The sequence below is a fragment of the Semicossyphus pulcher genome, unplaced genomic scaffold (assembly GCF_022749685.1).
Source record: "Semicossyphus pulcher isolate SPU_LCO1_2020_fin unplaced genomic scaffold, fSemPul1.0.p SCAF_5, whole genome shotgun sequence".
Classification (NCBI taxonomy): domain Eukaryota; kingdom Metazoa; phylum Chordata; class Actinopteri; order Labriformes; family Labridae; genus Semicossyphus; species Semicossyphus pulcher.
In genome coordinates, this window is record NW_027211726.1 from 9,041,354 (window position 1) to 9,054,666 (window position 13,313).

Genomic DNA, 13,313 nt, shown 5'->3' on the forward strand with positions numbered 1-13,313 from the left:
TCTTTGTTGCAGTTTTACAGTCTAACATGTATCAGTCTTTAAATCTCATCCTGTATCATTCTCTGCCTCTGCATCCGTACGGCTCCCGATGTCTCCGATTTGACTCTCTTGTTCTTACAATCCTCTCACTTTACTCTCCCTCACACATTTGATTGGCTCTTATTTTACTTTCTAGTCAGAGACACAGAAATCAATCTCCTTATTTCACATTTTAATCACTATCTCTTGCTCCTTTTCTTGTTCCTTCTTTCTCTCCGACTTACCCTCTTTGACCCTTTGACTCAGTCAATTGCGCTCCCTGTACCTCTCCGCTCTCTCCGCTTTGATTCACACATTTTAATTGCCCATTTCCCCATCTCCGGAATTAATGAAATCTTTATTCATGCAGAGATTTATTAAGATTTGGACAGATGAGAGAGGAATGCAGAGGAGGAAGCAGAAAGGGAAACAATATACTTTGGTTTTCGCTCAGAACAACAGATGTTGATAACAATGATTAGCCCGTAGCCAAATAGCTCAATCACGTCTAACAAACAGCGAATAAACCGCAGAAATCACCCTCAACAAAAGCAAACGAGAAACACATTTCTCTCGCTCTGTTAAGAGTATCATTTGCTGTCCAAAGCCTTTGAGAGAGACGCTGTGACGGAAACACAGCAGATCAAAGCCTTCTCCCTCGCCCGCTCTCACAGCACTCCTTACTGCGGAGAGCGACAGATCTGGGTGATGAGTTGACGGCGGAGAAAACGATGCAGGGAAAAAGGTTAGAATGACATGTGAGGACATGTTATGACTGCTGCCTTGACTTGACAGTGCAGGGTTAATTATGGATGGCCTCCTCTGTTGGAAAAGGCTCGACGCTAAGTCGCAGAGACGACTGAGGCCTGGCTGCCTTCTGGCTATGTGCGTTAGGCTTTCTTATGTTTTATTACTGCTGGAGGTTGCTTTGGGGTTGTGGAGCTCCACTCAGGATTTTAAACGAGCTTTCTGACAAGAGAAGTTAACAACAGTTTCAGCTGATGTTTTATGGCTGACCCATTTCACTCGCAGGTTATTAGCAAAAGACTTCCTCTCAGCCGACGTTACGACTTAGCCAACCAGACTGAACAGAGGAACCAAAGTCTGACAGAGAAAGCACAGCAGTGACAACAAAGAAATCACTTCACGTCCTCACAGGAAAAGTGTCACATTCTGGGGAACACACTTGCTAAAGCAGACTTATTTATTCAAAGCGTCTCATGTGTTTAACCCGAGCGTAACCAGAAGACGAACCGCAGTTATGTGTTGGAACTATTTCTTCTGTCTTTCTTCAACAGTTTATAACACCCAGTCGGCCTTAATCACTTCTGGCTGACACACATGCTGCCGAATATGGTTGCTGAGTGCAGGTCTTGGTCTCTCTACAGACATTATGGTTCCAAATCTGGCGACCGCTCTGTGATAATTAGACTGTAGGAAGTTGCACACTCTCACTGCATCCAGCTGTTGCTTGACAAGAAAAATGCTCGCACACAACGCCTCCGAGTACTTTCTTTCGCCACATAACTTACGTCAGAATCAAGCTGCTCCAGTCTTTGTTCGATGCTAAGCTCGGCTAAACACATCATGCAACTAAGAGGGCGAACACCAAAACTTGTTTTCACTGATTTTATCGAGCAACCTGCCGTATATATGTGCCAGGTTATTCAAGAGAAAGCTCCGACAGGTAAGTCCCTCTAAAATTTCAAATTGCTGTTTTTACATTTCTGGTTATGTATTGGTTAAAAAACGATATATGTGTTAGCTAGGCTAAACACATCCCTGAACCCATCTCAGTGCTTAACCCATATATGGAGAGAGATGCCAATGTTCCCGTATAAGATGTGAAACGTATGCATGATTTGTACAGAAGCCAAACAGTGGAAACGTTAGCTACAAACTGTATTATTATATATACTGTATATATTTAATGTATGTAATGTTAGTGTGTGGTTCTGGATTACACATTTTTGTAATGACATTAATGTACCAAAATTTTTTGGTTTTGGTAGGTGCATTTTGAACTACCGACTTAGTCAAGCTTCTTCCTGTGTTTATTTTTAATGCTAAGCTAGGCTAAACACATCACACCTGCATGGAGGCGAAAACCAAAACTTGTTTTGGCTTATTGTATCGAGCAACCTTCTGTAAAGAAAGTCCTGGGTGGATCACTAAAGTGTTGCTTGTCAAGAATCATCTCTAAGTCCATCGAAATTTTAAAATACATTTCTGGTTATGTGTTGGTTAAAAAACAAGAAGCACTGTGTAAAAAGAGCAGCTTGAAGCGTGTTGTGATCTTGTTAAATAGAGCCAGGCTAGCTGTTTCCCCCTTGTTCCAGTCTTTATGCTAAGCTAAGTTAAGCTAGGCTAAACACATCCCTGAATCCATCTCAGTGCTTCACCCATATATGGAAGACTGACACCAATGTTCCCCTACAAGATGTGAAATGCATGCACGATTTGTACAATAAAGCCGCTTTCCCACCGGTCAAAAAACCAGCTAACACCCGGGTTTTTTGCTTAATGGGAAAGGTAACAATCGGCATTCAGACCCGGGTCAAGTGACTCTGCAGTGGACCTGGGTAATTATGGCCTCGGCTCCGATCGGCATTGGGAACACAAAACCGGCGTCGACACGCTAATCTCCGCCCCCTTTCCAGCACGATGCTACGCTCCGTCAGAAACTTCTGCGACTCCTTTATCTAAGCTAAAAATTCCGCCCGTCTCCGTCCGAGCAGCGCTCGAACACCGCTCCAAATTTGTTGCCACCGAGTTTGATGGGAGTATACTTTACTGGCAATGGGAACAGAGACAATCGGCATCTATAAGCGGGTCTTCCCAGGTCTAAAAAACCTGCGTCAACACGCTACATTTAGATGGGAAAGGGGTATAAAAAACAGTGGGAATGTTAGCTACAAACTGTATAAAACTTTGTTACTGGATGTAATGTGTGTGTGTGGTTCTGCATTACACATTTCTGTAATGAAAATGTTATATTTCTTATGATATGATTAATCTGAAGATATCTGAGTATAAGCTAATATTAAGCTTCAATATGCCTGTAGCCTTAACTCTTGAGAAAGTCACAGTTGGAAAATGACAAGCGCTGACGGACTTAGAGGACAGAGATCACGATTAATTAAACTTCTTTATTGCTATTTTCTTAACTCTTTACTGTATATGCGCCCACATGTCTGCTAACTATATGGTGTGCTTAAACACGTCATTGTTGCATTAAACTTGGTTTTAAAAAAAACATTGTCTTCCTGCACTTTATCGCTTTCCGCTCTGCCCTTCATTTAGCTTCCACATGTTCCATTAATCAAAGAAGCCATGACGCTGACATCGCCGGCACACAGGCGGAGGCAGAACATTGATCTGTTAAGAGATGTCAGGCTTCTGTGGCTGGTAAATGTGCCTCTGAAGGATCCGTTGTGTTCTCACATCATTGTTGAGGCACTTCAGATTCATACACATTTGATTGGCCAGATGCCATAATTACCTCGGTCAGGCAAACAGGCACTCTGAAGTGCCGGCTCTGCCTGAGTGTATCTATTTAAGAGACCCTGTTTTTTTTCCTGAAAGTTATAGATTGGAATAAAGTGATGTCAGCATGAAACAAAAGCCTGAAACATTTAGTCGATTTACTGTCCTGACCTGGCGAGGAGGATGTTGCTCAAGCCAGAAAAGTACTGGATGTGTCTCTATTGTCTGCAGTCTGGGAAGTCGTTTTCCTGCTGCGTCTCTGTTTGGGGAAAAGGGGGGCAGTTTCTGCTTTGTCATGGGGAATGCGATGATTCATGCTAAAAGAAGCCCAACATCTGGCCTCATTAATCATTTCTTTTCAAGTCTGTGTATCGGGGAATACTTTTTCTATTTTCATCACAATCTCTCTCTCTTTTTCTCCTCCTTTTTATCTCCCCCTCTCCCCCCCCATCTGCACGGCTTGTCATCTGTTTACATTCTGGCATGCCTCATCACCCATATCTCTCCTCCCTCCTCATTTGCTCCCTAATTTGTTTAGAGGGCGGGAGGAAGAGAGGGATGAGAGTGAAAGCGACCAAGGTGTGGAGGGTGAAAGAAAAAAAGGGATGAAGAGAGAGTGAAGGAAGGGCGGAGGGGAGAAAAGAAAAGAAGAAGCGCGGAGCTGTAAATCAAGTTTGATGAAACCAGTTTGCACGCCGTTTAACAGTTAGGGAGTTTCTCATTACTCACTGAGCTCTGAGTGAACGCAGTGACACATCCACATTAAAGACACATGCTACATGGCCCGGGGCTAACCAACACACTGATAAGAACATTTTCCATTCGCTGTGATGACTAAGCCCCCCCACACACACACCAGCCGTCAAACATTTAAAGGGCTCGGAAATTGCTGCTTCCCGACGAAGTTCCCATGACCGCGGTCGTGTCAACTGACGTGTTTGTTACTCTTTATTACATTTTATGGCTTAAGGGACGAGCTGTTCGTGATGTTGACAGAGAGAATTTACTGTGTATATTATTAGCAATATTAAAAGAACAAACTGTGGATCACATGAAAGAGACGAAGCCGCCTGACTGAACAGATCAAAACATGTCTGATATCATATTTCCACGTTTTCCAGAGCAAAAGAATTAGGACAATATGTCTCAGAAACAAAACGGCATGTGATACAGCAGAAAACTTCAACGTCCACGTACCAGCCTTTCCTCAAGTTCATAACCACATTTCTCAGTATTAAACAAGGGAAGTAGTTTACACAGTTTTCATGGAGATGCAGTCGAGCCGTAGGCCTCACAACTGAGCAAACTCTGTTAGCTAAATAAGACTTTATGGTGTGGTTAAAAACGGCCTCGAAAAAAGAAATTAAGCAGACCTTGAGTTACCTTTTCCCAGGTAATAATGTAAGTCATGATTACAGTCACAAAGTAATACTCTTGAAGATTTTAATTGAACAGTTGGGTCATTATCTATCAATGAATGAGTCAGCTATATGGTGATTTGATCTATGGCCCATTATCAGTTATTGGGTTCAACTCGGTTCAACTCTTCCAAACCAAAGTTTTTTCACACCCAGCTGTTCCGCCAGAGAGGCTAAATGAAGCTACACTCTTCTTCTCACTTGTGCTATTAGCGGCATGTTGTTTTACCGGTCCCTGCTATCGTTGCAAATCTCCCCGATTACATAAGGTTACTATTGCTGAGCCAAACAAGAAAAAAGCAAACTGATTGGACTGACAACTGACTAACGTCACACGAGACATTGTTTGGTTCTGTGGGAAGTGAGGTCGAGTGAGGTCGAAAAACAAACCTGCAATTACAGCTTGTCGCCACAGGTGTCACCAAAGAGCAAAGCATCTTTTAAATCTTAGAAGAGTAAAAAGTGTTTGTCTGCCCGTCATGGTTTGTTTTGTGAGTTGATAACCAACATGAACCAAATAAACCAGCATTCAGGAAAATGAAAAAGCCAAATTTGCCAGTGTGGTATTTTTTAACAATATTCTTTGGCCTAGTAGGAACAGCAGTTGGACGTCCAATCTTACTGACTCTTATCAGACGCACAGTCTTGAAATGCCACCAGAATACACAACATTTCTAGGATGCACTTTGAGCACAGTAGAATGTAAAAAGCCTATAAATATAACGGGGCCGTCATTCAAAAGAACAACTCATAAAGTCTTCTAACCCGGGGGCAGCAAAGTCGGATAAGTAAAAACTGATATGAGGTCTGACGAGGTTCTTCCCAAACTCCTTCCTGCAGCAGGTTTATGGCTGGAAACAGCCAAATGATGCTCTCAAACACAGTCTTCTTCCAGATGTTTGCCAGATGCGAGCGAAGGAGACATGCAATAGCACAAGCATCCTTCGACATGGAGTCAGAGGCATGTTGATTACTTTGTGTACTTGTTCAGCTTCCAGAGAACATCGAAAAAAGAAGGAACCTCATGTTGCAAATAGTCATTGTCAAGAGCAACAGACTACGTACAGTTAAAGTAACAATCTCAAACTTTTTCATTTAAAGAAATGTCTTTTAAGTCACTATCTATCGCTGAATGAGGTAACACAATGGTGATTGAGCCTATAGCCCACTGATGAAAGCCTTTGCATTTGCAGTATATCGTATTCTTATGGATTGGGTGTCTGTGGCGACACTCGTGGAAAAAATCACAAGCAGCGCCCAGCTTGTGCAGTTTAAGGTTTGTTTTGTAAACACAATGTTGACAACCATTTTACTACAGTGCGGAAGCAGTTTGTGAATTATGTCAGTAATTAAGCTAAGATAACAACTCTTTCAGGAAATGTACCATCCAGCAATGTCAGCAAGTTCACCATATTCAAACAGCTGGCATATTACTCTGACGCCAAGCACAGGGTGAGAACGTTAAAAGAAGTTAGCTAGCTGACATTACTGTTAGCTAGCTAACTTTAATGTTACTGCTTTTGACTGAATATAAAGCATGTTGCAATGCCTTCTTAGTCAGTAATAAACACTAAAAAGTCAACAGGAGGCAGCATTTTCAATCAACTAGTGGAACTAACGTTAGCATAATAAGCTAGCTAGCTTCAGTTATTTAGAAATGAGAACCCAGCTTTTGACTTACCCGGGATGGAATCAAGGACCTACTGTTTCGTAAAAGAAAGGCGTAGCAGTGGTAACTAATAGGTGTGGGGCTTCAAGTTTACAAATGCTGAAATACAAATGCTGAGCACATCTTTGAATCGTACTGATGTTGCCTGTGGTCTTTTTCTTTGGGAAAAATGAAATAAAATCAGAGGTAATAATGGGGAGAAGTTGTATGGTTAAGATTAAATATCTACATTTTTCTATGCCGAACAGCCAGTCTTAACCACCAATTTAACAGCACTGATGAGGGATTACTTGGACCAGTAGTGCTGGACACTCCACAACAACTACACTCAAGCTAAAGGAGGCTCCATTGGCTCCCAACCACTGACCGTTAGCTTATCAGGGCCCAGAAGAACACAGGGACATAGATCAAACTCTCTAATGGCAATTTCTTGTGAATATTGTCCAGTAATCTCTCTGCTTAAGACACAGGGTTCTGATATCCAACCTCCAGCTCTTTCTTTTGTTCTATGCCAGAATAAAAGGGGGGTCTTCCCTCTGTAAATCACCTAGCCTTGATCCGCCATAAACCTCTGTGAAATTGGGACTCATCCAATCCAGAACATTTGGTGTCGCCTTTTATCAAAATGCCAGATGAAAAGACCCAACAGATAATAAAGAAAGATGAAAGAAGAGACAGAGGAAAGAGGAGAGAAGGGAAAAGAGGAACAGTGAAGTCGAACAAAATGAATCTTCTACCAGTCAGCCCTGATGTCTGAGCTCAGATCTGTGTACACAAAGGAACTGAAGAAACAGGCAGGGTGAGAGAGGGATTATTGCAATTGTCATGTAAATGTCATAACCAGGTTATCTTACTCTGAAAGGTCATAAGAAGAGCAAACAAACTTTGATTAAAAGAGCTGAGCGCTCTTGTAGGTGTCAAATGTCAAATATGTTTCTCATCGCTTCATATCGCACTGATACTCTGAACTGAGTGATATGAAGTTTGTTCATTTTACATATGAAGTGACTGCAGTTTGTGGAAAATGGTTACAAAAGGGTTTTTATTTACAGTGCAGTGATCATAAACCTTCATTATATTGAGGTGTTCTCCAAAAGGTATGGATTATTAAATTATTCAAAAACAGGTACTTTAAACAGAGGTTTGTATTCCAACTGTATCCAAACCGCAGTCCCGACTCTTCATGTTTCCTGGGGCTGGACCTTACTATTATGTTAAAAAAAAACTCTACTACATTTACAAAAACACACCTTTATTCATTGATTTTGGTAAAACTTGCTAATAATTTATGAAAAATATATTTTCAGATTTTCTATCACAGAAGCGTCGAGGTGCTGCTCACCTTGGGACAAGAATTTCCAAATTAAAACATGATTTTCTTTCCGTTTTCTGTTTAAAAATAGTCTGTTACACTCACAGTGAGAGCTGCGTCCATACTGCAGCAGCGGTTAATTCTGTAGCCTTCTTAAAATGAGCTAACCTAGCTGTTTCTACTCACATTAAAATGAGCTAATCACGCTAATATTACTAACATTAAAATGAGCTAACCTAGCTGTTTTTACTCACATTAAATGGAAACATTTCCACAGAAGGTGAAGTAAGACACGGTGAATGGGACAGCAGGAATCAGCGCAGCTCCTGATTGACGTTTTCTGTCTCGTCACTGTCAGAGTCCCATTCACCGTCTTTAAACTCCGCCGTATCCAGTACTGTGTTCTGTTTACTTCATGTGTCGTCTTCAGTTTTGTAGATCTCTCTGTCGTAGCCTTCAGTTTTTGCATTGTTTAACCTTCATTGCTTTCTCTCCGTCGTTTCAGCCCCTTTCTTTTTTCCCTACTGTAAACAGACCAACGTCAAATTTACCGGACTTCTTTCTGCGGATTGATATGATTACAGTAAGTCCTCCAGATGGTGTGATTAGAGCAGCATCACTAGCAATGGTCTGTTCTTCATAGCAATGGTCTGCTATCGAGAAATAGCAAACTTTGGAATGCCGTGATTAACCAATCAGAATTAAGTATTTAACACATTACACTTAACTGTGTAATAAATGCAGTTAGCAGTTACTTTATCAACAAATAAAGTTGTCACTGCTGTTAACTAGTGAGCTATTACAGTTAGCTGCCCAGCTTTTGGGCCTATTAGCAGACAATATAACTGGTCTTAGTGCCTCACAGTGAGTATGGCCATGGCCACTGTGACAACAGTGAATAACTAACATTACAGAGGTGATATCCAGTGCCTCGGACCAGGACTCTCTGGAGATGAAGTTGATTCAGACGGTGGGTTCAGGCAGAGACAGGATCCCTCTGAAATCCACCTGTGGTCTAGTGCAGAAAAATGAACACTCAAGAACATATATCTCAATATTGTAAATTAGCACAGTACCTAAGTAGATGTACTTTGTTACCCTCCACCTCTATAATGAGAAGAACTGACCCATTAAAGTGCTCTGTAAGTCAGTCTACAACTTAAACAATTATCTCCAACATCCTGCAGCTAAACGTCTACTTTGGCTCTGTTTGCAAAGTGACGAATACCAAAGGAGAAACAAGTCAGACAGATCATTGCATATGTAAAAAAGACTCCCACAATAAAAACACTTACAAACTAGCACTTATTCAAAGGGGACATTAATGGTGCTCAGCAGTCTGCCTAGCCAGTTACACCAGACAAACGGAGAAGTAAATCATATACTGAATGCAAGCAAGCTGCACTGTAAACTCTTACAAGTTGAGTTTAAAAAAATTAGGAAACCGATTACCTTGTGAAAGGTAAGTAAAAGAACTGTGTCAAGTCATGTGAAATGATTATGAGTTTAGAATGAACGTGTTATTTGAGTAAGCTGTACTTTTTTTAAAGATGTGAGTTGATGAGTTAGTTCCACTCAAACCATTTGAAGAAACTCTTTTATTTATTGTTAAGGTAACTTCAATAAATGAAGTAAACAGTTCCCATTCCATTCAGTGTATTGAATTTAAGTAGTTAGTATCTCAACTTAAACTCTCCTGTGTCGACTCATTTCAACTGAGGAAACCGATGACCTCAAACCTTTTAAGTTGCATTAACACAAAACAAATACCGTAAAATAAATTTGGTATATAAGACGCACTTTTAATACTTTTTTTCCCATCTGTTTATAGAATGTATAGTTTTTTTTCAATAGCTTCCATGTCATGTGACCCAGTGTCCTCAAATTAGTGTCAGATGTTAACACGCACTTGGACCACACCTCATTACATTGGATTTAATTGCTGCTAATATTTTACATTTATAATTTTATATAATTTTTTTTTTTTTCAATAGTGTCTGTAAATGGCAAATAGTAAATGGACTGTACTTATATAGCGCTTTTCTAGTCTTTCTGACCACTCAAAGCTGCTTTTACACTACATGTCACATTCACACATAATGTTCACACACTGATGGCAGAGGCCCTAGTGCCAATCTCCAATCAGATCTATGCCTATTCATACCTGATGGCTATGCCACCGGGAGCAAGTTGGGGTTCAGTGTCTTGCCCAAGGACACTTTGACGTGTGACTGTAGCAGTCGGGGATTGAACCACCAACCTTCCGATTGAGAGACGATCTGCCACCTCAGATATGTCTGAAAACTATGAAAATGAAATTAAACCCAAATATTTTACACATTATAAAAACATTGTATTTGGAGTCAAACCTCAGTAATGTCAAAAACATAACTTATACCCCAAGAAACCCTGTGTGGACCAAAACTACTGACACCGAGGAGGGTTTGACCTTCAAGTTTAAGTACAGTTTGAACTATCAGAAGTCAAAGCTGTTACAGGCCCCGCCTTTTTCATAAACTTGATCTTCCTGTTCCAATAATTGGCAGAAACACAGTAAGCCTGGCATACAATACAATAAAATAGTCATTATTCACAGAACTCTACAGAACAAGTCACGTCAACAAGTCAATTATGGCTATTAGAGGAAGTCTTGTTGCAATGACGCATTTAACTGAAACTAACACATTAATCTGGGTGTTCTCACTTGTCCGGAATTAAACAAAGTGAGAGAAATGTGCAAGTCAGAATATGGTGCAAAAGGACTGGGTTTAGTGTTCAGAGTGTGTGAGACAGTGTGTCAGTGTTTGCCAGTGTGACAGACGAGGACGATGAGTAAGGGTGAGAGTATTAAAGAGCTAGAGAGATGGTTTGTGCCGGAAAACAGACAAATTCGGAGAAGACCTTGTCAGAGTCAATTTTTCTTAGAAAGATTCTCTGTGCGTGTGAAAACTCTTTTTTCACCCTATCTACCTTTAAAATCAGACATGTAACTTCATCTACGGTACATGTGCCAATACAAGTCTGCAGAAATGTCTTCACCTCCGTCTCGCCGTGCTCTGAATCCGAGCTTGCCTGAACAGCTTGGCAGGTGTTGCTGTAAGACATTCCATCAACCAACAACCATGCGAGCCCACATTTCAAGGACTTCCAGACTGATTAATCCCTGACAAATTGTCCAAAAAAAGAAGAATTGTAAGGCAGACGCCCAAATCTGCTTGCGGTAGATTCAAATTAAGGTTATTAGGGTTATTATACATCTGGAAGCAAGGAAATGTGAAATGTGGAACAAATTATTTTACCTCCTCTGAGAGAAAATTAGAATAGAAATGTCTGAAGTGAAACATCCGCAGGTGACGGAGGAGAAAGGAAACGAAAAGGACTGCTCATGAAATGCTGCTTCTCGTGACGGTATGCGTGACCAGAGAGCAGGTACACAGGGAAACAGGAGGTAATAGACTGTAAGAGGAAGAAGTGCATCATTGTTTTAAAGTTCATAGTGTGTGAGAGTGTACGCCCGAGGCAGGAGGGGGGATTCCAGTGGGGGAAATGAATTTGAGACCGCGCTCGCACTAAATGAGGAAAAACAAACAAAAACATATTAAAACTGACTGACAGAGGGCTCGTAAAGTGCAGGGCTGCACTGGAAGGGATGAGAGTCCAACATTTTATAGAGCGTTTGTAACGAGCCTGTGCTAAATTACACTCAGTGTCATCCACAGGAAAACAAACATAAAGCTTACTGAGGTAAAATTATGAAAATAAAATGTAAACTGAGCTTAAGTGATTCAGTAATGGAGCCAATATCTGGTATTATTAAAAATCTTTACCAGACTTAAATAACATGGTTTCACTATAAAAACAGCAAGCCTGTGCTGTCATTATAAGCCCATCATTTCTGCCATTGTTTGTTCTAAAGCTAAGCGTTCGTAATGAAGAGACGATCAAAGCTTTAACAGCTCCAAACATTCACAGCTAAGAGTAGCTACTAGCTAATGGACTATTAGCTAACAGCTGTAAGAAGGTGCTTTGTGCTTATTGCTAACATTAGCTTGCTTACATGCTCACAATAAAATTGCTGACATGCTGGTGTTTAACAGTTATAATGTGTACCATGTTTACATCTCAGTTTCGCATATTAGCATGCTAACCTTTGTAAATTAGCAAAAAACAATGATGGTTTTGGAAATGCACGAGATTTTCACAGTTTATGCTAAGGGGTTAACAGTGTTCGACATTGTCCACAGCCTGACTACAAAAAGTCACTGTCTGGCCATCCATTATAACATGTATATATAGTCCCCGACGGCAACAAAGTTTAGCGCTACAGTTTGAGCCTGCTCCAATAGACAGCGACAATTCCGCTAACATTCCTGTTAGCAAATTTTAATTCTCCGGCTCTTGAAAAGAAGCCAGGCAAGCTTGTAAAGTATATTGATATGGTATCCTCGTCTTCTGTTGCTATTTTGATTGCTTTGTTTTTAGAAGTAAAAACAATATTCCTTTCTACGCTATTGATTAACCCCCACTACAGCTGAAGCTAACCCCCAGCCACACTTCTGACAGATAGCTTATCATAAGATGTTTAAAATGTGTCCTCCACTCAGAGCTGCATCTTTTGTATTTACAAGTGTTGACTTAGAAAATATTTAATTTTTAACAAAATAAAGTGACTCCTGTGCGTGGGCATTTGGTACCTTACAACTTACATCCAACTGTGGCGTCAGCAAGCTAGCAAACTAAGGACAAACAATTTGTAAACAAGACATCTTCCTTCAGGTCCCATTTCTCTTTGCTCGTCTTTGACCAGCACACCCAGTGAACGCAAAGAAACCACAACTAGAAAACAAGAAGTGGTCTACGTCATTCCAGATGAAAGAAAAAAGTTGTGCATTTCTGGAGCAGGTAAATATATTTGGCCCTGGTGAGGCGCCAGGTGCAGCGTCGCCCCGCTGACTCTCACAGTTAGTAAACTAAAAGTAAACTTCTACATATTTTGGGAACATCGAAGTTGTGCCTGATAATGTAAAGCAGGTACAACCTGACCTACATGCAGTAAATGGAGCGGTTCTTTATATCAGCAATTAATCAAAGTGAGTACTAACAAAATGCTGCTGTCCTGCGTAGTCTGATACGGGGAGGCAAAAGCAATTATGATAGGAGCTGTATGCATCATGCCAGCCATATATTCCACTGAGGATTACGCGTTTGTGAGTGTGTGTAAGGTGGGAGGGCGTTCACCTTTCTCTGTGCATCACAGCTCGATGGTAAGGTAAAGATTCAAATGTCCCTGTTGTTTTCTCTCTTATGGTCTTATTGTTTCACTTTACTGTTTTCTAAGGCTTAATATGCAGTGGTGCATTTTAACAAGACTTGTCACAACACATGAGGCTTATTGAAAGGGAACGTGTGG